Source organism: Patella vulgata, chromosome 2, assembly GCF_932274485.2.
Source record: "Patella vulgata chromosome 2, xgPatVulg1.2, whole genome shotgun sequence".
NCBI classification, from domain to species: Eukaryota; Metazoa; Mollusca; class Gastropoda; family Patellidae; genus Patella; species Patella vulgata.
The window spans coordinates 35,459,411-35,484,436 of record NC_065880.2 but is presented as its reverse complement, the minus strand read 5'-3'; the positions used below and the strand labels follow the sequence as shown (position 1 = coordinate 35,484,436).

General features: G+C 34.3%; 1 protein-coding gene and 1 long non-coding RNA gene across 8 annotated transcripts in view; one reads left to right on the top strand and one right to left on the bottom strand.

Moving 5' to 3' along the window:
- LOC126812564 (cadherin-23) overlaps positions 1-25,026 on the top strand; it is a 64,003-nt gene that overhangs the window by 4,442 nt on the left and 34,535 nt on the right. For all 7 annotated transcript variants that reach the window (XR_007675985.1, XR_007675986.2, XM_050539024.1 and 4 more), the window contains exon 2: positions 15,860-16,060. The gene's annotated coding sequence lies outside the window, so the exon portion shown is untranslated. The remainder of the gene's footprint in view (positions 1-15,859; positions 16,061-25,026) is intronic.
- On the bottom strand, positions 6,817-11,775 carry LOC126812567 (uncharacterized). Its single transcript, XR_007675988.1, has 3 exons — positions 11,734-11,775; positions 8,946-9,002; positions 6,817-7,077 (listed from the first exon to the last, which is right to left on the bottom strand). It is a non-coding gene; the product is annotated as an uncharacterized LOC126812567 (long non-coding RNA).

Genomic DNA, 25,026 nt, shown 5'->3' with positions numbered 1-25,026 from the left:
AATTGTGCCACTACATTGGCCTCTATAAGTTTAATTTGTCATAATATACTGAACAGCAAAAAAAACCCAAAACATCAGTGCGATTTCAAAATCAGAGATACACTTTAATCAAATCATTCTAGAAAAGGACTTACTAAATGGATCAAAGCAATTTTTTGTGAACAGTATGTTGACACTAATTCATCACAATTCCAAGACATTACGAGAAGGTTTAGAGTCTGTACACAGTCTATACATCAGTATCTGGTGTGTCCACTGCGAGTGTCAATGATGAACGCCATTGGCACCTGGAACCACACTCTCAGAAAAGCCTGGTGCAATCCGTTGGCTGTGTTTAGTATCGGTACGATGCTATTAAGTCTCCTCTAAATTTTACTCCATAGATGTTCAATTGGGTTTAAGTTCGGACTAAGGGTTGGCCAGTGCATAACGTTGACACCGTTCTGCTGTAGAAAGTCCCGAGTAACTCTGGCAGTGTAGGCATGGGTGTTTGTCATGCTGGAAAATGTTGTTTTGCTGACGTGCGAAATGTGGTATGACATGGAGTCTGAGAGATTTATCGATGTAGCGCACTGCTGTGATGCGCCTCCTCTCCCTGGACCAAGATTTTGGAACACCACAGGACCCACTCTCTGGTTCAGGCTGATTCCACCCCAAACCATTATGTTTGGACCTCCCCATGAATCTTGTTCCATGACACATTGGTCAGAATAACGCTGGCCACGTCAACGCCATATTCTGGTCCTGCCATCTGCAGTTGATACACAATACCAACTCTCATCTGTGAACAGAACAGTTGTCCATTGCCTGTGTCGCCAGGGGTGAGGATCGGTCCATGGTAAGGTCTATGGCAATGGATGTTCTCTCTGGTGAGACGTTGGCGCATTGTATTGGTACTGATGGGTCTTCCGTGTGTTCCCACTGTCTGAGCCTGTGTGAGGGGATTTTGCATGTGCTGTCACACAACATGGCGGTCTTTTCGCCTTGTGGTAACCCTTTGTCTACCAGTTGGGGGGGGGATCACCTGTGGTGTTGGTGGCCCGAAAGTGTTGCTGTCGTGAGAAGTGTGAATGATTCAACCAGGTATGGGGGTGCATTTTATAGGGCTAGTCCCAGTGAACAGCATGTGCAGCATGAGTTACATGAAAATCATGGAGTACACATTACCATCTCAGAAGTCAGGTTGCATTTTTGAGAACATTTCCTGGGTTCAATTCGGTGTTTGAGAAGGAGCCTTATTGCTCAGGTAAAATTGGAGATGTGGTCACAAATATACAATAAAAACGTTTGGCAAGTTTTATGCAATGCGTCTATTCAGAGTAACATACCAACCCTGACATTTCTTTTGCTGCTTAAAATTAGGATAGTATAAAATTTTCTTTTAAGATGTTACATGCATTAATAAAGAAATTGAATTTGCCACTTGGAAATAAAGGCACGCAATCATAGCTAAAAACAAGCAGATCAGTATACCTCAACGTTTTTAGCTACGTTCTCGTTCTCGTAGCTAATACATGTACATATTCAAGACTAAAGAAGTCTGTGATTTTAACTGAATATTATCCATAACCATTTACATGTATATACATGTACTAGTAATCAATTATGAAAACTTTCATGTTAGCAGTGTAAAAAATATTGTGGGAAAAAAAGAAAATCAACATCAATTACAGAAGGTTTTGAGATGCAGAAAAAAACGACTAATTATGATCAACAGTTTTGGGGGAGATAAAATTAAGAGATATATCAGAAAAGTATGTCCAATGTCATACTACCGGACAAGTTTATTTCAATACTGATTTATTGGTGATGACTTCAAATTAATTCTACAATTATGATGTGCATGTACATGTAAGTGTAAATAGCTTGCTCAAATGCGTTGAATATTTCTAGCAATTATTCAATCTTTCTGAAAATGAAGTTGAAATAAGCAATTAAAATATTAATATAATAATATAGATTTATCATCTGCTTATTAAGCAATATTTTATTTTGATATACTTCTATGGTTACATTGATTATTTTTTAAGGTCGTTCATTCAATGAATTGGGGCTTATCTTCAGACATGTACATGTATGTTTTGATATCAATATAGGAACAAAGACGAGCAAACATGTAGGCCTACTATTTTAGTCGCCGTCTTAGAATTGTGACGTCATATGAAAAATACATGTTCGTCATTTGCTGTTAAATTTTCCAAGGAACAAGTCTGTCAAGTTCCTCATCAATCCTACTTGAATTGGTGGAGCCCTAAGAGTGTTGCACCTGAAAAGAACAAAAAGAACATGGAGTAGCTCTTGGGGTTCAGTTCCTGGTCTAAAAATCGTGGTCTATGTCTCACATTACTTGAAACATCAAGAACTTACTTCTAATGCATTGATGCTACAGTATCTGTACATATTTATTGGACCAGGAACTAGGCCCCAAGGACTGGTCATCTTGTTGCTCTTGTTGTTCTTGTTGTCTGTACTCGGTTCATAGTAAGCATAAGTTGTTTTTGTAGTTAGATTGGTAATCCTGTGAAAACCCCATTTCTGATCAAATTGATTTTAATCTCTTTAATCTCTATATGAATATCTTATTTTGTGTGGATGTGTGCAATTAATTTGTTTATTTTATTCAGTTAAAGTGCACATTGGAACTTAGTCATGGAAGTTGTGAGCTGTAAAAATGTACATTTGTACAATAATCATAATTTAATAAAATACAGGGAAAGCAACTTGTTACATTTAAGACATTAATTTCTTGATGATATTTACAGTAACACATATTAAACCACATATAAATGTATATGTATATGTATAAGCATTGTATGTTATATTGTGTGATCTTTGTTAGAAAGTGGAACATATATATATTAATGTGTAGATCTGACAGACTTCATCACAGAAAATTAAAAACAATATATGTAGGGTTGAACAAACTTCTGTAACTAATAATAAAACTGTAAGTAAATATACTCTTATTTAGTGGAGTGATCAAATAATATTGACAAAGACAACTATGATCAATTCTTACTACCGGTACATCTATTTATAGTGTTCATTTTTCCACAGGTTCTATAATAATTGTTCTACATTTTTTGCTGTAGTGCCGGATATATACATGTACATATTTGCATCTTGAGACAAACTATTAATAAGCCAGATTTTATTTAGTGAAATAAATTTTGGTAGTTTTTTTCTTTAAGACATAATGTTAATGTCTTTTGAATACATGTAGTTTGTTTCGGAACGGTCTCTGAAAAGAAGAACTCCCCAGACCGTTTCTGTCCATTCTTACATGTACATGTAGGTTTTAGAAATAAGGTCAAGATTTGTACATTGGTTCAGTAAATTTTAATGATAACATTCTATATTCATCGTGTTCTGTGGATCATTGGCCAAATATAAACTGTGGAATAGCTGCTTTCACGTCTAGAATCTTAGTCTCATTGTGTCATTTTAACTACAATATTGTGCAAGATGAATTTCTAATAGGAATATCAGTCTAAGAAATAGTTCAAATCCATTCAGTACATGTATTTATAATACAAACATATCTATGCTTCTTTCTATAAGTCTGCTGCCATTTTGTTGTTGGCCTATAGAATCGATGAATCTGCTTTAAATCCGATTGAATCCAAGCTGGGAGATTATCTAGTATTTGCATTTTGATATTGTTTTCTTAATTAAATGTTAAATAATTTTATATTTTAGCAATAATTGAAAATGATGCATTGTTACTTTAACTGTGTACATGTAGGTGAAATTGAAACGATTATCAAAAAGGAGCATACATGTACATGCAGAAAGGACAGTCTATGGAAAGTACTGGTAATGTGTCCCATTCTAAACATATGACACCCACCTTAGATTAAATTTACTATAATATTACAGCGAATCTTACCCATGATAATCAAGGATACTATCTTTAATAGAAATTGTTTGTGACACCTAGGGAACTTTTCATTCCTGTCATATATTGTACCTTATATACATGTACGCTACTGCATGAACCTAGTGGAAAATGTTAGAGTGTTTTGTTTGTTGCCGATAATGTGTGTAGAAAGACAATTTAAAAAAAGGGTATGTGTTTATTTTGAAGAATTTGCGTTGTGTTGTGATGTGTGTAAAATAATTTAACCGGTAACTGCGTTTGTTTTTGTTTCCTTTACCCGTCTCAACCGTTAGTGCTTAGATATTGTTGACTTTCTTCTTACTCAGCTTTAACGTATTGATTTAGAAAGGGGTAAAACTTGGAGACACATAGTTTCGAGAAGATTTGAGATTTTACACTACCACATTATAACATTTTCGCCTGAATTGGTCTGTTTCTAACATGAACACTATTTTATGCCTTGGTCATAGGCTTACATGTATAATGATCTGGCACTGGTCCTGTTTATATTTAGTGAATGCTCAGCCTGCATACATGGGCCTAAATAAATGATAAAATATTTTAAATCAACTCATCATTGAGCTTTAAATTTGATCATTAAATGCTTTTATTTTCTTCCTTTAGGCTGATTTGGGAGATTTTGGCCTCAGATAATATTTAAATGATGTTAGAGTTAAAAGATAATGTGGTTGCTAACACATAGTATTAGGGCGGATAGAATTTTCATAAACCCATCAATATGTTATGACCTCGGGCATAATAATACTAAACAATATTTTTATCAATAAATGTTCTGAAACTCTCAAATGGACCATGACAATTTCTTTTCTTTACACTACACATTTAGTAGGTAACAATCACTACTTCCAGTTTATTGTACTTCGTGAGGTGTGGCTTTAATATAAAACTGGTAAACATATGGATTTATAGCATCAGAGGATCAAAAACACATACAACTGCGTTCATTTAGATTAGGGGTTGGGGACTCTATTTCAATTACTAGACACACTTTTGTAAAAACCCTTGACCATGCCAGGTGTGGTTTTTATCAAGTTAAAATTCTATTTTAATTATAAATTGCTATATTACACAATTTACTTGTACCCTTAAGGCGTAAAGATAGAAATAAGATGTAGTATGAGTTGATTATTTTATTTTGTCGATCAGGTAATACTTATTGATTACAGTACATGTATGTAAATATTCTAGTTTACATACATGACATACATTGTAATACTGAATGGAAGTACTATAGAATATTCAAAATTACCTCCCTATATTTTTTAAGACATGCTTAACTGTTATCAATCAGAAAAAATTGTCCATTAGATTGTCTTCTGCTGCATTTGCATAGTATTCCGGCATGAATGGGAGCTGAGAAGTTAATGATAATTCTTGTCATTACATGTTTTTCATTAATTTGGATCCATGACTTTTTAATACCGTACAAAAATATATATTTGTATATATTGTTATGATATAAAAGGGATCAAGAAGATTATTAATCGTGTTCATCCACATGTGAAGAAATTCTACACCTTATATTGATAAACACATGTAGACCTATTATTGGTATTTACTCTTGACTTCATAAGTTTATATACATGTACAATTAAAACCATGTTTATGAGAAGCGGATGAATATATATTGTAACAGAATTATTTTTGTTTTATTTGATGACAATATATCTATTTTATTTTGTACAGTAAAATGTATGTGATATGTTGGTTTGATCTGAAGAACAAAACAAAAAAAATTACACTAAGCTTGTACATGTACATTGTAGCATGCTCTATGTACAGTTCATTTCGACTGATTTCATTATTTCTTGACCATTAAGATTTTACTGATCACAGTGAATTTCCATGAAGTACTTTACTTATATAGAAAGCTGATCTTGTATTAGGTATATTTACTTAATCTACTCTAACAAACAGATCAGTAAAATATACAATTTGTTGTGTACAGAAAAAAAATTGACAATAGTAAACAAGGCAATAAAGACAACGTAAAGAGAAACAGGAGACTAGTTGATGTTCTATATGTAGATGTCCAAACCAGTTTAATGGGTAACTTTTTATTTTTATTGTTTGCCACAAACAGCATTTGAAAAAAACAACCCAGCAGAATAAAACATTAATCTTGATGTGTTAAGCATACATGTACATGTATATTCTTCCCAGACAACACATCATATTTGGCCCAGACACGGCCCATATCTGGCAACAGCTGGCAAAATGATTGGGCCGGATATGGCATGCCACAGCTGGGCCAAGTCTGGCATATCTGGGCCGGACATGGCCCAGTCAGAGCCAGATCTGGCCCACATTCGCTAATGCACACGCCCGCCTTGTATGGGCCAGATCTGGCTAACAGCTGGCAAAGATATGGCCTGCCACATTTGGGCCAGAGATGGCACAACTGGCCCATACCTGGCCCAAATATGTCCCACACGTGAAAATCATGCCATGCCAGATGTGGGCCAAAGATGGCAACCTAAAAACATACGGTTAATCCCTGTCCTATCCGTTCTTAAAGTCAGAGGTTGGATAGCCTAGTTGGTTATCGCGTACGCTTGAAATTATAAGGTCTGTCATTGAGTCAAGTGGCGTGGTTTCGAATGCTCGCTTGTACGTGATAAGGAGTAGGGTCACCTGTCCAACCTCGTCGGTTTTCTCTGGGTCCTTTCCTCCCACTGCTAAAGAACCCTACACACAAGCAAGTTATTGAAATAGGGTTGAACCACATGTTAGTCCCAAAATGACCTAGTTTGTGTCAAATGGACGTTACAACCCATTTTTCTCTTTATCGCCCCTTCTTAAAGTCTATCCAGCCAAGACTGTCTTCCCAATTCCATTTCGTACTCCAGATAGTAGAAATTAAGGATATCTTGCATGCAGCTCAAACAACATACATTTACAACAAAAGCAAAATCTTCAATTATAAAATTTATTCATCCATATAACACAACACAGTTCTATGGATAACAATCACTATATTATATACACACGACGCTTCAACAAGAATTCACTGGTCGTTATAAGGCATATAAATTATCCATGTCAATATCATTGTTCCTGCAGCTGTCTCCTCCTCCTCTTCCCCTTGTTTTTGTTCTTCCCCCATTCAACCAGTTTTTTTACAACATTTTTGAAATTATTTTCCATTGCATCCTTGTGGTGAAGTTTGATCACACCTGCAATAAATGCAAAAAAATGTACTTAAAAAAACATGTTTTTCCTTCTTTATATCAAGCATGGCCTAGGGGTCTGTCAATGCAAGTACCAAAGTATTAAGTCAAATAATTCTTATTTGCCAAGGCAAAAGAATAGTTAAATGAAGTTATTTAAATAATGAAATCACATAAATCTTATCTAATTTAATATTATTGTAGAGAAAGTAATAAAATGTACTTATCTTTTTTATCTTTTAACTAAGTTCTGTGAAAATAATGCACAGTTGTGTACCACTGCAATGTCTTCAGTTTAGTACTAAATTCTATTAAGTTGTTTTATACTGAATTTTACAATTTTAAATTCAGCCAATGACCAAACAGATTTCAAGATAGTAAATGGGCTGTTAATTATGCTTTGTTGAAAGATTTACATGGTTGACCTGCTGGCTTCAACAAATTGTATAATCTGAGTACAGAATTTGCTATAGTAATTAAAATCTAACAACTTTGTAGCATGATACCCAACACTCAGGCTGTGTTCAAATAAACTTTGTCTTTATTTCATTGACTTCTTTCAAGAATAATTTATTATTTTTGCTTTAAAGATTTACATTTACTGGCTTTTTGGGGAGGGTGGGTTGAGAGGATTCCATTCATATTATATACAGTACATTCAAAAAATATTATTTTAAGACTGTAATAAAACTAATATAGAACACAGGAAAATTCTACTGGAAACTAGATGTCATATTCTGAGCCGAAATTTATTGTGTTGATATTTTGAGGCATTTGGCCAGTTGGATGTGGGCCATCTCTGGCCCAGATATGGCAAACTTCTCGCATAATATTATTTTTTCATATGTTTTGAATATAAAACAAAAAATTTAAAACTTTTAAACAAACTGACGAGATATTCTTAGATACCAATTACAAAAATAAGTTTAATTCATCAGTAGTGAGCCAATAGTTGCCAAGTGTTACCCAGACTATGGCCCACATGTGGCAACATCTGGCTGGATATGGGCCACATCTAGCCAGATGCTGCCAGATGTGGGCCATAGTAGGGCCAAAGCTGAGTGGCTGTCTGGGTTGTTGTCTTAAAGATTACTTCCCTTTCATTGTACATGTACATGTAATTTAAGATTTCCAGGTAGGATTTTAGTGAGGAAAATAATTTCAAAATTTTACAGTTAAATTTGTTTTCAAACCTTACATACATTTTTCATGAAATATATGTACATGTACTTGGTCTTTGATATTCATGAAATTCTGGATGAGATCGATTTAAGATAAGATTTTTCAATTATTCGTTCAGTTTTCTGCCTTGACAAATAATGTCAAAAATAGCTTGTTTATGCTAAGAAATCAATATTTTTTACCCCATTTTAGTATCAATGAGAGTCCTAATTTGATAGCTGCCGGTGACTACTCATAGCATTTTTGCAAAAATTTGAGTTTTCAATGCAGTTAGAAAGAGAAATAAAAATAGCAGTACTAGTACACGCCTTTTATTTCATTATTTCACCATGGTAAGAAAAGCCTCAACCTCAGTCTGATGTCCAAGTTAAATACCGGTAAGATCCTCAATAACCTACATTGTAGTTACACTACTTTACTTCTTTAGACGGAAAGGAAATTGTTGATTTTATTAAATTTCAATTTGATTTAAATCATAGAGGCTTAATTAGCTCCCTTACTGAATTTATTATTCACGAAAAAGAACAAATGCAATCGGGAATGCTGAACCTACATGTATAGTGAGATATAACGAGTCACAGAGATATGATCTTGAAAACAGATGTACAAACTAGTTATAGAAATTTACCGCAATCCATTGTCTTTAGAAAAACAATTTCACAGATATTTTGTACCCCATTCTTTTACAATACCTGTAACATCTGCTGAACTGAATTGACAAAATATTTCATGATGTTCATTTCATCTTTCTACAAATATGTATGGGAAGACAAATAATAGAGATAAAATATTCTGGTATAAAATGTGTCTTTAATACCAGTAGGCCTATTTACAAGTACAGACACCAGATTTTTTCAACAAAGGCTGGTGCACCATGACAAGATATGGTACAACCCACTTTATACAGTAACTTTAGTTCCTTTAGGATCTGTCTCTTATCGGACAATGTCCGCTGACAGTTCCTATTGTTTCCTATAGCTGCAATATGAAAATATGGTAAAATGTCGCTCTTCCCCACCTCTATCTCAGGCTATTTTGGAACCCTTACCTTCTATTTATCACCGTGATTTTTTATACGCCCACATTTTCATGTGGACGTATATTGTCGTCGCCCCTGTCCGTCCGTCCGTCCACAATTGTTTGTGGACTCTCTATAGGTCACAATTCTTATCCGATTTTGACGAAACTTTAAATATAGGTTTATCCCCAAAAAATCTTGGCTGCTTTCGATATTGGCATGTATCGGATCAAAACTTCATGGATTATGGCCCCTGTTTGTACGAAAAATCACGTTTTTAGCTTGTTGACCCTATAGAGGTCACAATTTTTATCTGATTTTGTTGAAACTTGAAATGTATATTTATAACACAAAGATCTCGGTTCCTTTCGCATATCGGACCGTAACTTCCTGAATTATGGCCCTTGATTGTACGAAAAATCACGTTTTTAGCTTGTGGACCCTATAGAGGTCATAATTTTTATCCGATTTAAAAAACCATATTTTTATATCACCGTTTCACCCTAAAGATGGCTGAGTTCGAATTTCGTGAAAATCGGCCCAAAACTGACAGACAAAATGGCCGCCCTTCGTTCTCAAATAGCGTAAAAATATGGTATATCAAGGTTGTGGACCCTATAGAGGTCACAATTTTTATCCGATTTTGTTGAAACTTAAAATGTAAGTTTATAACCCAAAGATCTCATTTCATCTCGATATTCACGCATATTGGACTGTAACTTCCTGAATTATGGCCCCTGATTGTACGAAAAATCGCGTTTTTAGCTTGTGGACCCTGTAGAGGTCATAATTTTTATCCGATTTAAAAAAACGTATTATAATATCACCGTTACACCCTAAGGACGGAAGAGTTCGAATTTCGTGAAAATCGGGCCAAAACTGATGGACAAAATGGCCACCCTTCGTTCTCAAATATGGTATATCAAGGTTGTGGACCCTATAGAGGTCACAATTTTTATCCGATTTTATTGGAACATGAAATGTAAGTTTATAACCCAAAGATCTCGGTTTCTTTCAATATTCGCGCATATCAGAATGTAACTTCCTGAATTATGGCCCCTGATTGTACGAAAAATCGCGTTTTTAGCTTGTGGACCCAATAGAGGTCATAATTTATATCCGATTTAAAAAAACCGTATTATTATATCACCGTTACACCTCTAGGACGGCTGAGTTCGAATTTTGTGAAAATCGGCCCAGAACTGACAGACAAAATGGCCGCCCTTCATTCTCAAATAGTGTAAAAATATGGTATATCAAGGTTGTGGACCCAATAGAGGTCGCAATGTTTATCCAATTTTGTTGAAACTTGAAATGTAAGTTTATAACCCGAAGATCTCGGTCCCTTACGATATTCGTGCATATTGAACTGTAACTTCCTGAATTTCGTGAAAATTGGCCCAAAACTGACAGACAAAATGGCCGCCCTTCGTTCTCAAATAGCCCAAAAAATATGGTATATCAAGGTTGTGCACCCTATAGAGGTCACAATTTTTATCTGATTTTGTTGAAACTTGTAATGTAAGTTTATAACGCAAAGATCTCAGTTCCTTTCGAAATTTGCACATATTGAATTGTAATTTCCTGAATTATGGCCCTTGATTGAAGGAAAAATCACTTTCTTTTTAGCTTGTTCTCTATCCATCTCTCGAAAAATGTGGGCGTATCCTGCCTGGCAGCCGCTGGTTTTATTTTTCGCAAAAGGAATCAATTCTCGACATATCTGATACAAATTTATAAAAAATTCAACACCATTTGCAAGTAGAATTTTGCCATTAAATAAACATGTTTGAGTCTCGTAATGGCTGATCAATTCAAACGTATTTTGTGTAGGTTTTAATAGCAAAATTCTTCTTAAAAATAGTGTTGAATTATTATAAATGTGTGTCAGCTGTGGCAAGAAATTATTCCTTGGCAAACAAATAAGAATCATGGTGAAAAATAGTCGACAAGGATTCCAAAATAGCCTTAGACCAGAGGTGGGGATGAGCTGTATTTTCATATTGCAGCTATAGGAAGCGATAGGAACTGTCAGCGGACATCGTCCGATTAGAGACAGTTCCAAAAGGAACTACAGTAACTTATGCTCTGCTGAGCACCTCACCCCCTCCATGGATCCTCCCCGAAAATTGTATAATACATATATCTCACGATAAATATTATATGATATGTATACATGTATTATTTCGGGTGTATATGTACACAGTAAAAGGTGTTATGTGTACCATCTTGTTCAGAGTTGCCAAGTTATGTTGATTTGTCTCTGACTTGAATATTTTCACATGTCGAAATTGTCTTTACCTAAACGGTCACCTGGGTTATAACCTAACTTGTATCTGTATTGGCAAATATTGAAATAATACCCCTCTTATTGGTATGCTATGCTAGAAGGTACTTGCACCAACTGGTTAATAACATTAGGTCCAGAAGGACAAAACAATGAGGCTTTGACTAAAGGATACAATTCATACAATGTACAGATAGGCTCATTTGTAGACATCGACCTCAAAATGTTTGTGTTGATCTAACAAAGTAGTTCAGTATGCCTACGTCAGGGGTGGAAAATTTCAGTCTTTACAGTGGATCAATGGTATAAGAATTGTTTATTTGTTTGCAGTTCATTTCATATGTATCATGTTAACTCCTAATGGTACAGGGTACAAAACATAACTAATTTCAATTGATGGCAATAAAATTTGAATGTTTAATGTTATTGTAGTACATGCTGTTACACTATCTGCTGTTTCTGCCAGAGGATTTCAAAATTTCTGCACTGAAATTACCCCTTTTCATACGCCAACATTTTCATGGGGACGTATATTGTTGTCGCACCAGTCCATCTGTCCGAACGTCTACAGGTCACAATTCTTATCCGATTTTGACCAATCTGATTAAAACACAGACCCTATTTCGTTGTGTTTTTTATAGTTTGAAATTTTGTTTTATTTGTCTGTACTACACTAGGATCTGGAAGAGTCATTATATAACATGCATTCTGGATGGCGTGAGGTATTAGCCTATGAAACCATACAGGTCACAATTCTTATCCGATTTTGACCAATCTCATTAAAACACAGACCCTATTTCGTTGTGTTTTTTATAGTTTGAAATTTCGTTTTATTTGTCTGTACTACACTAATATTAGCCTATGAAACCATCTGTTACGACGTGCCATGCATGGAACTGTGAATAAACCACTAGAAACGTCAACGCTGATTGATTAATCAATGTCTGACGTCATACGGTCAAAAGCCACTGGTACGACCCATGATGAGACCTTTAAGTAAAACTGGTCAGATCTTCATGTAGTGTAGGCCATCGAAAGTATAAAAAAACGAAACGAACTATAGATTTGTATTTTAATCAGATTGGATATTGATGAAACTTGAAATACAGGTTTATCTCCAAAAGATCTCGGTTCCTTTCAATATTGGCATGTATCGGATCAATAGTTCATGGATTATGGCCCCTGACTGTCATGTTTTTAGCTTGTGGACACTCTAGAGGTCACAATTTTTATCCGATTTAGATGAAACTAGAAATGTATGTTATAACCCAAAGATCTCGGTTCCTTTCGATTTTTGCGCACATTGGACCGCAAATTCCTGAAATATGCTCCCTGATTGTACGAAAAATCACGTTTTTGACTTGTGGTACCTCTAGAGGTCACAATTTTTAACCGATTTAATAAACCATTCAAATATATCACCATTACACCATGATGAAGACTGAGTTCGAATTTCGTGAAAATCGGACCAAAACTGCCAGACAAAATGGCTACTCTTGTACGCAAATAGTTTTAAAGTAGGCCTAAGTAATATCAAGGTTTTGGACCCTCTAGATTTCACAATTTTGATCTGATTCTAATGAAACTGAAATAATATGTTTATATCCCAATGATCTTGGTTGCTTTCGATATTCGCGCATATCAGACCTTAACTTCCTGGTTATGGCCCGATTGCATAAAAAATCGCGTTTTTAGATTGTGGAACATCTAGAAGTCACCATTTTTATCCAATTTTAACAAACATTTGAAAAAATCATTCTTACACCCTAGTGACGGTTAAGTTTGAATTTCGAGAAAATCGGACCAAAGCTGCCTGACAAAATCGCCGTTCCTTGTACGCAAATTGTGTAAAAGTATGTAAATACATGTACATGTACCAAGGTTGTGGACCCTCTAGAACATTCGACATACCTCGACAGATTCTACGCATCTAAACTCGGCTGTATGACCATTTCCGACATATTTGAACTATTTTAAAGGTTCCGAATGAAAAATGGCTGCCCCCATGGAGATTTCTGTGGAGAGTGTATTATATCAACAAACGTGACACGTTTGGCATTGGGTTTGGGGAATTACCAGGGAATTTTATCAAACCAGCAGCCTTGAGACAATATCTCTGCTCATTTAGGTATATACACTCTACAAAAACGTTTTCCTGTTTAAAGTAAACCGGCAGCGGCATCGCAAATGTATGGGCGTAGGTACATATCACTTACTGTCATACAGCCGAGATTAGATGTAGGGTAACGGAATCTGTCGAGATTTGCCGAGTGCCCTCTAGAAGTCACAATTTTTATCAGATTTTGATGAAATGTAAAATATATGTTTATGTCTCAAAGATCTCAGTTCCTTTTGCTATTTGTGCATATCAGGCTGTAACTTTCTGGATTATGGCCCCTGATTGTACGAAAAATCGCATTTTTAGCTTGTGGATCCTCATTAGGTTACACGTTTTATCCGATTTTAAAAAAAATTATCCGATTTTATCACCGTTACACCATAATAATTGTTGAGTTTGAATTTCGTAATAATAAAAACGAAACTGCCAGACAAAATGACTGCTCCTTGTACGCATTGGCCGGGAACTAGTTGCCTGGGGACAAGTTGTCGGACGAATTGTCCCGTACCTACACAAATAATGTCTAAAGTATGTAAAACCAAGGTTGTGGACCCTCTAGAGGTCAGAATATTTATCCGATTTTGATGAAACTTAAAATATATTTTTATATCCCGAAAATCTTGGTTCCTTTAGATATTCATGCATATCGGACTGTAACGTCTTGGATTATGGCCCCTGATTTTACAAAAAATCGCTTCTTTTTTTAAGCTTGTTCTCTGTCCATTTTTGCAAAATGTGGGCATATCTTGCATGGCAACCGCTGGCTAATGATCAGGTTCTGTATTTTTACATTCACTTCCAAATCAACACAATAGCAGGTTTATCAACAAAAAATGTTACCTTGTCGTTATTAAAGGACTGTAATTCTAAACTTATTAGACCCCTAAAAGCTTGAATGTGAAAGTAAAAACACAGGTTATATGCTTTCATAAAAAGAATCAAATTGAATGAACAATAACAATACTAAGAGATACATTTCTTCCATATTCTTGTGGGCTCAAAGGGTGTTTATTCAAACAAACGGGAAGAGATTCTTCCCTTTCTGAATGCCTCCAATACTTTGTAAAACTGAGTAACCCATTGTTTCTCAATGAAATTTAAGTCTCTTGTAGTCCTAGACGCTTATATTCATTAAAATATTTGAAACCTGAAAAAACATTTTCTTAGCCAGTTACCTTCTTCAACAGTTTTAAGTTTCAGTATTTCCAACATCTTCATATATTTTTTGTCATTGATGTTTATTCTTCAAATAAATTTTTTCGCGTTCATTAAATAATTGTTTTGTTTTATCGACTGTCAGTGCTGTAAGTTTTTTGTCATAACGTGTAGTTCTGATGAACATACAAACACATCTGGATATCACTGTCATATGTTTGGATTGTAAAGTGGTCTTATTGTAATGGTTGTTATTCATTGCCAATACAAAATCTGGAGTGATATGGTATCTTAAAGAAATTGTGTGCCCCAAAATTTGACTGTCAATATGTGCCCCCTGTTTGAAAGTTTCTTATAATGGGCAGTTCAAGTGTGTACTTAAGGTAAGTGATAGAAAGGGTAGTAATACTTTCAGCAAAATAAATAAAACTAGGTAGATCATAACTTTCAAATTGTTGAAGTTGTTTAGTTTGTTCTTTATGATAATAGCAAAGAGACAAGATTTTGCACTCATGTTACTTTATGGGGTTAAAAGTAGTCTATAAAGTTACACCCTTTTATTATTGTAATTTACCAAATTGTGGTGTCAATTTAAAAAATCTGTCTATTTCAAAAAGTTACTTTATACATGTGATGCTTTGTCAGTTTATCCTTTAATGAGCAATAATCAATATACTGAAGGTGGAAGATGGTAATTTGATTTTTGTTCAATCCAGTATCTGTGGTAATGAATTCATTATTAAACTCCCAAGTCCCTTAGAATATATTATGTGTGTAGAGTACAACAGGAAGGGGATGGTTCAGAGTGGAGTCAACGTCAAGTTGGGCTTGAGATCTGGGGGATTAGCCAAAAAATTGTTTAAAATGGAAGCTCTGAGACAATATTTCTGCTCATTTAGGTGCATACATCTTTTGATTTGTTTGCTTAATGTTATTTCGATGAATGTAGGAGAAAAAATATGTTTTGGATATGCGCTGGTTAAATTTGAGATAAGTTTTATAAATTTTATTGATATTTCTCTTTCAGGAAGAGGCAACTTGTACATAAAAGTAAGCAGTAAGGGAATGAAAGAAGAGGGAAATAATGTTTGAATGCTTACTCACAATTATCTCATATTAACTGATCAAGGAGAGTACCATATCTTAACCTGTGATAAACCCAAGTCTTTCTACCAGATAATTAACAACCCTCCTCTTCTATAAAAGTGACACTGTTATTCATATAAAGGTGAGTTAATATATGACTAATAAATATTTCATAACCATCATGATTCTGTTTTATAGGTGGATCATGTCAGAGTATCAACCGATCTCAATATCCCCTTGATAAGTTGTTTATAGACTTAGTTGCAAATCACATTGGGTTCATTTCCAAGTTACAAATCACAATACAGTGTTCATCAAATCAATATTGTATGTGGAAATCTTTCTTCACAGACATAATATAGTTTGTTCAAATTAGTTCTACTGCTATAAAAATTAATTCTGCTGCCATATGAAAATTAATTCTCTTCTTGTCCATAAGATTGGTGTAATCTTCTACAAGTACATCCATGTACATGTATCTGTCATTGGGATCAGGGACCCGGATCAGGTAGACCTCTATTGACATTAATGGTGTATCATTTCAGAAAAGTGTAGAAATCAGAATAATAAATCAGAATAATAAATCTTAATATTGTTTTACCACCACATTAGGTAAGAGTCAGGCGTAAATTTATCAATTTCATCATTTAGCCAATTAAGGTGTTAAAGTTGATAAAATAAGATAATGCTTCTCTATATTTGAGTTTTATTGATAAAATTGTTGTCATAGCAACAAGTATTACAGTAGGGTGTGGTTAGTGTGTTTATTTCACAAGAGCAATCTTTAGTAGTGGATGCCATGGAACTTGTAAGTCATTGATTATAAATTTTCAATCAATATTTTAGAGGTACACATGTATATTTTAGCATGAACAGTGATTAGGGAACAGGCTACATGTGTATACATGAAAAGCTACATTTTCCTACATGTCAAATTATCTGTGCAGTTTTTTCCCTCATATAATATTTCCTATTTAAATATTTATTGAAATAGATTACATGTATGTACATGTATAAATGTAATATAAATAACAATATGCAATACAGAATTATTGATAAATATTGAACTATGTCAGTAACGTTACAGGGTAGATTCATATTAGTCTCACCTTAATGTCCTGAAATAAACATTTAAATATGTCTAGATACTGCACTACCGTAGCAATATAGTTATTCATTTATAAAAACACACCGCATCCAGCCTTTGCACGGGGTTAAAGCCACATGTATCTACAAAATCATTGAATCTTACAAACGTCCACATTTCTCAAATATGTTTTTAAAAACTCTAATTCTTAAATTGGTAGGCTACCAAAATAACCTTTGGTTACATTACATTGTAAGTGACATCAGAGAGAGAGAGATACGAGGGGTATCCCAAAAAGTTTCCGATCTCCCTTAGTATTATGTGATCTATTTGAAAATTGTTATACTTATTTTTTAACATCTTCCTTTTCGATATCAATGCAATTGTTCCACCATTTAACCAGCATATTTAATCCATCAGCAATGTTTGTCACGTAACCCTAAAAACGGCTCCAAAATAGTGACCCATCCCAAATCTGCGGACAGATTTAAGTTGTGGGAAGATGAAGAAGTCAGAGAAAGCACAATTAATCTATGCAATATGCACCATTTATTGTGGAACCATTCCTTACATAATCTACCGATAGCCATTCTTTTGGCTGTAGGCGACATCACATGCTTCCACTGGGTCAAATAGATGAACCTGGGTTTTATCCTGAGTGACAATTTGACCCAAGAAAGCTCATGGATCTCACCAATAGTCCTTGAGAAGTTTTTGACTACTTACATGTATGACTCTCTGACCTTGTTCATGTGCAAATATTCATGGATTATTCATTTCACTGATGTTTTGCTAATGTCATGTGTAGTAGTTACATGTTCTAACAGTTACTCACCTGTCCTTCATTATTGTGTCGAGAACAGCATCAACTTTATCTTCAGTGCTGATCCTATCCGTTATAAATCCAGCACACCACAGTTTGAGTGTACTATGCGAAGGAGCTTTGTCACCTAATGTTTGTGTCTTTGGTGTAAACTGAAATGAAGTCACTTTATCATAGCTTTGCAACCGGTTTTATCCATTTTAATTGCAAATTAGAGGGTCAAGCATATGCTGAGATACTTTTCTAGCAACATGAGCAGATTGGTTGGGTTTTGGCGATCCGTTTATGGTGGGGCCTGAAACTTTTGGGACACCCCTTGTGCACAATGGGCATTAGTATGATGGCGATATATTATTCTTGCTTGCATAAACTTATAGTGATGACGACTAATTATTCTGGCTTGCATAGAATTATTACCACTTAAACCTATTGATATATATAACGCGGCCTGAAATTTTTCTAATTTACATGTCTTGTGTTTTTTTCTACAAAGATGCAATTTGTTTGTATTTCTACAAGGACATATATTATGCCTGTATCTGTGTGTATCATTAAATCTTCTGTCATCCTTCATTTATTTCGTTAAACAGATATATTGTATAAACCATAATGCATTATTAAAGCTATTATTATAAATATGAATATTACATTACAAAAGTATATTGTGTTACCAGACAAAATCTATTGAAAGATCGTCTATCATTTGTGTCATATTATGCTTAAATAAAAAACCATGAAAATAACACCCACATGTACATGTATATTGTATCAAGAGGGAAATTAAAGATCTTAATGATAAGACATCTTGATGATTGTATGAGTGAATAAATCATTAATATTGATTAAACATACATTATACAAGAGCTAAATCTGATTATTGCAAGTCTTTATTGAGGCTTCAGATGTCAAAGAAATTTTAAATTAGATCTTTATTTACACAACAAGCACAAAATCAACTCTGTAGACCCACGGATGGCTTGGATTTAAACAGGATTTCATTGATTGATTAAATTTTTAAATGGCATCGTAAGCGGAGATTAACCGTTACATTCACGTCCTACTCCCGGAAATTTTAGATCGGGGCTAAATGATAGAGTGTACGAAGCGAGGTCGCTGTTGAGGGAGGCCGCATGTCAGTCAATTTGATTGAAAGTTCGATATATACGGCCTTGATATTATGTTTAGTTGTGGTTACAATGAGAGTTTGGATGTCGGTATTATACACTCTTTTGTCACTTGCGTTTACAGAAAAATTATGGAAATTGATAAACATCGCAGCTAACATCGCCCCAGTTGAATTGCAGTCTGCTCCGGGGATTGCAATGGTGATAACTTTGTTCAGAATAAAGTAATTTGACTGAAATTTTCAATATATTCTTCTTTCATCATCTATTTTTGAACTGTTATAGAAAGAATGGCCAACTTTCTATTAAAATCTCCCATAATGTATCTTTAATGCCTCTGTTCATTAGAATAAACCTGGGGTATTGTATTATATTCAGAATGTCACAAGTGTTTATGTATGCATTGTTAGCCTACAGACAGACACATATATTTCAAAGCCTAATTCCTTTGACACTTTTTATATACTCTCCGATCATACCAATTACATGGTGCTCATCTGCAGGAGGATATTTCTTTTAACATCTGGCAATTTTTAATATGGGGTATTTCTTGTAGATGTTGATTTATTAAGTGATGATGGGTATAATAGTCATGCAGTATGCCATGAGGGTAATTGTGCTCCAGCAGTGGCATTTCCACCTACTCTTCATTGAATTCCAACTATTAATAAGGGTTAATCTTTTATATGAATGACACAGAGTACACAGATGGACCGTTGGTTTTTATACTATCAAAACATCTACCAGTAGTTGTTTTTTTCATTGAGGATCTCCATACTGCACCTTTGACATGGGTAAAACCAGGCTGGAAAATTATAGGAAACTCTTTTTGTCAACCTGGAATTGAATCCAGGACTTCCTGGTTAGTGAGGCACTGCTACCTTTGCTGTAATTTCAAATTTGTATTGTCTGTGCTCTTTCTTATGTTTTATGCAGTGTTCCTGCACTAGTATGCTGTGCAAATGCATGGAATTACCAGAAACTGATACAATATAATTGGCTCATTTCATGTCAAGTGGGCCAGGGTGGGAAATCGATCCCCTCGAAAAAATCTGAAAAAAAAATATGTTATGTGAAAACAAGAAACTGCAAAATTTGTGGTCTGTAGCTTAAAAATTGATTGAGATATGGGCATTTGAGTTTTATGAGTTACCGATAAGTTTTCGGAACAAAATATGTATCAATAATTACAATAACAATATATTTTTTCCAGATTTTTTGGGACGGGGTCGATTTCCCAGCTTTCTGAAAATTGACCCACTTGACATGGAATGAGCCAATTCTATAGTCATTGTGGGTGTTAGAGCTGTTGTTTGACTTGGTACTTTATTTCAAATTTGACAAACGCAGTTACAGAATAAATTAATTCTTGACTGTTATAAATAGTGATAACCTATCAAAATTGTAACCAGTGATAGAACAGCAAAGAACTGAATCAAACAGTGCAAAAAGTTTCAAGTCAAAATGTTCTTGCATAAGAAATCTATTCATGGAGCCCATTACCTGTAATTACATACCATTAATAGAATCAGGACAATGAAAACTGTTCTGTTTTGTGTTATAATTTGATTCAAGGTGAAATTGCCTATTTTCATTGTTCAGAATGATTGACCATGACAAGTCTGCTAGAATTTATCTTAAACTTTTGATATCAAAATCAATATGTTGTTTTCACTCTTGATATTATTGACTATGTATTCGTGATCGTTCAGATTGGGTTTGTCAGTTATATTATGGATATCAATAACAGATAATGCCATCTTGTTTACTAACCGTCCAAGAGTTTTCATTTCAAATTATTAACTAGAGGATAAAGTAGAATATTAGATAAAACCATTAGGCTTTAGCAGCACAATTATTGGTAAACATTCACAGTTATAAACAACCTTGTATTCATTTCCATAGCATTTCCAGAGACCTTAGTCTCTCATTGATTTTGCAGAGAAAAAGTATCAGCGATTGATTCTTGATTGAAATCTAATAATGCACCAAAGACATGCATCAGTTCACTTCCATCAGATTTAGTTTGAATCAAAATAAAGTCCTTTGTAGTTATAGTTTGGGGCATTGATCCTTTATAGATAGTGGGCGGTGGAGGAGCAGGAGAATAATCTTATATTTTTATAGTTCTTTAAGAGTGTTGTGCACATCAAAAAATAGTCCACCACCAACAGACAGTACTATAGCATAGCATTAACACTTTTCACTTCATGATTGGAATGGTGCAGCAATGTTGGTATTGGAAAATAGAGAGACCCAATCCTACTAGAATGATAAAAACAAATATGGGGCACGCACAAGACAAATATGTGATTTCTTCACTAAATGAATGCTTCTTATGTGTTGTGTTGATGGTTAACAGTTGTGAGAACATTGAGAGAATTAAACATCCAGTAGATTCTGCTATTAAACTCCTGAAAAAGAGGTTGGCAGAGAATACATGTACTCTTGGAATTTACTTAGGCTTCGATATTCAGGTAAATGTACAGTGATTAACGACAACTACAAGCTGACAATCACAAACAATTCACAAAATAAACAAGCCTGATTTCACGGCATGGAATAGTCTTCTTCAGATTAAAATGTATTGAAAGGGATTTGAAATAAACTTTTGATTTAGATAAATTAGTCTGAATATGTTTTTTGTCCAAATATATCATCAAATGAGACAATTTCTATGCAGGAAGGCATCTTTAAAACACTTGCTTTATTGCAAATTGACAAAATATAAGTTTCATGTTGTTACATAATGGCAGATGTTAATGATAGTTATTGTGCCATCTTGACACATGAAAGCAGAATGGATTAAAATATCCTTATGTCAGCTATTGACATCCATGGTAGTCCAGATTGCACTCATTAGGCATTACCATAATATAAACTTATAGCTGGCCCACTTTATGTAATGACATTTTTCTTGTAAAGCAATCTGTACTGAACGTTTAATCTGGTATATAATGCAATATAGCCAGCTGCATAATCTCTTCGATCATCTTTTGTCTAGAATGGGTTTAAAAGCAGAAATCAAAAGGGGATAGGCAGAGAAGGCCATGGGTACCTTGGCTTAAGGCTACAACCAGGGCCATGTAAGTTAGTTGGAAGGGGGACCCCCGCCGGTCTTAAGCACAGGCCAGAGCACCTGAGGTTAGCCGAGCTACATGTATGACCAGGGTTTTCTCAACACCAGTTAACTTTAAGGAGTCATTTACTTTATATTCCTACAAGAATAAAAGTTTTGTAAGATGTTAAACCAGAACCGATTCAAGGAACCTATAATCATTACCTAGATTGTAAGTAACCAATCCCCCAACTTGTTTCCTTAAATGATTTGAATAAAGGATGGGATATTTTCATATTGAATAATTTATGTTATTATTCTAAGATGGGGCAGCTAAAGTAACGTTATAGGAAATAACAAAACAGATCATGACAGAGTGATTGAAAACAATGTATATACTTGTTCACATGACCAGTTTGAAACAAAAAGTCAGTAAAAAATAAATTAAATATATAGTGGTATGGAATCTACCAGGTCAGTAATGAATAAATTATACATACAATAGTATTGAATCTACTACTGGATCAATAATACTTCTAAGAGTAGGTAGGAAGTACATGTAGACTATCAATTCCAAAATATGATAATGGTGGATATTCTAATATGCAGATAGGGTCTACAAATATTAGAGGCACATTGCGGTTGTGCCTCATCTAAATTATGGCAGTATTCAAAGTATCAAATAGAACCACCGCAGTGCATCCAAACTACAGTTAATTTGCTCACATTCGTTAAATCACATTTCTCTCTCTCTCTGATACACCAGTTTTGAAACATGCATTGGTTGCCTCATCCTTGGTATCCCCATTGGTCTCATTCCATTACAATATTTGCGTACAAGAAGCCGCCATTTTGTCAGGCAGTTTAAGTCCGATTTTCATGAAATCGGAACTCAACTGTCATTAGACCCTGTTACACCCTATTGACAGTTAAGTTCCAATTTCATGAAAATTGGACTAAAACTGCCTGACAAAATGGGGGCTTCTTGTATGCAAATATTGTAAAAATATGTCATACCAAGATTGTGGATCCTAGAAGTCACAAATTGTTATCCGATTTTGATGAAACTTAAAATATATGTTTATGTCCCAAAGATCTTGGTTCCTTTCGCTATTTACGCATATCAGACTGTAACTTCCTTGATTACGGCCCCTGACTGAACGAAAAATCATGCTTTTGTGGATTCTCTAGAGGTCACAGTCTACAGTATCCAGTGGCATGAAGAGTTGATTAATGTAAGTTAATTAATAGTCCATATAACATTTAAGGCATAAAGAAAGACCTACAATAGGCGGATTTATCTCTTGCATAATGCCTGTTTAATGTGCTCATAATGCTCTAGCCATCAGAAGGCCTATATCGTCGGAGAAGTGTCAAAAGGGTGTATCTAAGAATTTCTAAAGATTAAAGCGAGAATTTCAAATTTTCTAAGAAAGTCAAAACATAATTATTTCTATGTCTTTTGCTCAATAGGTTATCAAATCACTATTATACGATCATGGACATTATTTCCCACCCTTAAAAATCTATGACACAGGAAATAACACAATTACCTCCCCTGTTTTGCTATTGACAACATGGGGCAGCGATTTTCCAACGTTGGAATTTGAAGTTAAAAATGATATTTTTGCCAATTTCTCAGCTGGCAATAGCGAATTATAGGATTAATAGGATTATTCTTTAACAAGGTAGGACTGTTTATGGATACCATCTATTTTAAGGCTTTATTTTAATACATTTCAAAAATATAACTTGAAAATTTGCAATTGCAACTTTAAGAAATAAAACTTTTTGCATTTCAAAATTTCCACAAATCAAGATACAACCTTAAAAATACAAAAAAGTGTATTTGACTAATTTCCCGAGTTACACCCTTTTGACACTTCACCGATGATATGTGACTTTATACTTGTAGAAGTTTTTTGACAAATTACTGACCACGGCATTTAGTTTAAACGGTAAATACAAGAAACTTTCAGGATTTATTAGATGGAACTAATAGAGTTTCCGTTGTGGCTGAGTTAATAAAAGAGAAATTATACTCCTGTTAATCAAACACTCCTGAACATAATGCTGCATGCATTTAATCATTTAAACTTTAAATATTGATTAGAATGAGAGAATAATGAGTGCACATATACATGTGTTGTCTGTTTAAAATCTATCATTGCTTTGATTCAAACAGGATTAATTACAGTATTAATATTTGATTGTATCCCAGAAAGAATTGTTGCTTTTATTAAGAACTTGTCCATACTTATTGTGCTGGTGTTCATTCTCTTGCTTTTATGCTAATATTTGATTGTTGCCATATTACACATTGTTTTTTTCCATATTTAATGTTTATTCTTTTCCTGGAGAGCTGGTAATTGTAAACACTGATGTTATTCTTGTTTGATGTTCTGTTTTGATCTACCCACCTTAATAAATCCTATAAACTCATAACACAAGCGAATGGATTATAGTTGTTAATGCTCCTTTAAGGATTTGTGAAAATTATTTTATCATGATTCATGAAGTTTTTTAGATCAAGCCATTTATTTAAAGTGAATGTAACTTTGAGACAATATTAATTTATTGGGCATACACGGGATTAAAAAAGACATTTCAAATTAAAAGTAAGGTCCCATAAACAGTTTCCCATAAACATCCTTGAAAATATTTAAATACCTTTTTGATAATTAATTACAGACACATCACAAGTATAGTATCATAAAAATGGGGTTATGTTAAAGATGATTCCCAAGTTCAAACTGTATAATTTGTCTACGAAAAGTTTGCTTAAATTACCCCTCGAAACAATTGTAATCTCAAGAAAATACCCCCATGCTGCAAGAATCTATTTTAAGCCACCTTGTTTTTGTCATATGACATGATTCAGAGAAATCTATTTCAGCTTGTCTTTCTCATTAGTCAATGTCCATTTACCATAAAAGCCGAAGCCCGCCAATTTCTTTTTCTATTATTTAATCGCAGAGTCTACTGGATGTTGTTCTCAACCTTTAGACATGAGATC